Source organism: Colobus angolensis, unplaced genomic scaffold, assembly GCF_000951035.1.
Source record: "Colobus angolensis palliatus isolate OR3802 unplaced genomic scaffold, Cang.pa_1.0 Scaffold49, whole genome shotgun sequence".
Classification (NCBI taxonomy): domain Eukaryota; kingdom Metazoa; phylum Chordata; class Mammalia; order Primates; family Cercopithecidae; genus Colobus; species Colobus angolensis.
The window spans coordinates 11,290,828-11,292,286 of NW_012118376.1; the positions used below are offsets into that span (position 1 = coordinate 11,290,828).

At 30.6% G+C, this 1,459-nt stretch overlaps 1 protein-coding gene across 4 annotated transcripts in view; it reads right to left on the reverse strand.

The window, feature by feature from the left end:
* MAST4 (microtubule associated serine/threonine kinase family member 4) overlaps window positions 1–1,459 on the reverse strand; it is a 357,848-nt gene that overhangs the window by 53,531 nt on the left and 302,858 nt on the right. The gene's annotated exons all lie outside the window — the stretch shown is intronic.

The following is a 1,459-nucleotide window of genomic DNA, read 5'->3' on the forward strand; positions in this document are numbered from 1 at the left end:
GGATGGTCTCGATCTCCTGACCTCGTGATCCGCCCGTCTCGGCCTCCCAAAGTGGTGGGATTACAGGCTTGAGCCACCGCGCCCGGCCTAGGGAATGATTCTTAAGTTGTGGTGCATATCTCTTGTTCCATTCCTTCATACCCACTGAGAAATACCCTGCCAAAGACACTAAGAATTTGAAATTTGTCAGAGAGGAAGTAATAATGGTGCTTAAGAGGGATTTGGATATTAAAAGACTTAGGTTACCACTACTATCTGCATTTACTGACTGACTGACCTTTTAACTTCAAGCTCTTCTGCTATAAAATGTAAACAATATTACTTACTTCTTAGAGCTTTTTGTGAGTACTGTATGTGATAATGCATGTAAAGCTCTTAGCATACTAACAAAAATTAAATGCTTATTAAATGTTGACTGTTATTTATTATTAACTATATTGTGTAATCAGCCTTGGATTGGGTATCACATGCCCGACACCAGCTTTAAGTACTACCCTGATGATTTAGCTAAGAGACAAAAGTGTCTAAATTGATCAATTCACATTGGAATGCATCCTTGAATTTATAGAAGTAGATGAGAAAATCAAATTCTTTTACTGTTCATTTTCTTTTTTAAACTTTTAAAAAATCATTTTTTATTTAAAAAACATGAAATAATTTTCTCTAAAACTATGATAGGTCTTATCTGAGTGACAGGATCAGAGATAATATTTGCTTTTACTTGTACTTTCCAATTTTTCAAAATTGAACATGCATAATAAAAGTCAGTTTTTAGTTACATATTTCTGTGTGCATCTAAATATATTAAAAATTTTCAATTTAAATAAACTTAATTTTATTTAAAATTAAATAATTAAAAAAATTTCTTAGGTTCTTATTTTATGTATTCATGTTCTTATAAATATGATCATCCCTTCTGGGCAGGTATTATGCATAAGAGATATGAAGCAAAACAACATTGGAGTACTACCTTTACATAAAAATTTATAAATTCTAGATTCTGGAATAACTGGACATTGACAATAACTTTCTCAGTTTACCTATAGGGGAAATTCCAGAATAAAAATGAGTTCAGTGCAAACTATGTACTTTCTTGATCTCATTCAAATGATGTCAATGTCCAATATGACTAGCACCTTAGATTTGTGGACTTGGAGGTGAACTAAAATGTATCTAGTTGGAAGGGCTGTCAAGGAAAGGGGCAAAAATTAATCGTGTTTAAATAAAACAGCAACAGCAGCTAACATCTATTAAACACTATGTTAAGCAATTACAAATATAAACATATAATCCTCAAAACAATCCTATAAGTAGATGCTATTATTATCTCTTTTTAAATTTTCTTTTATTGAGAACATTTATTTACTTATTTATTTTGTTTTGTTTTGGTTTTATTTATTTATTTATTTTTTATTATTATTATACTTTAAGTTCTAGGGTACATGTGCATAACGTGCAG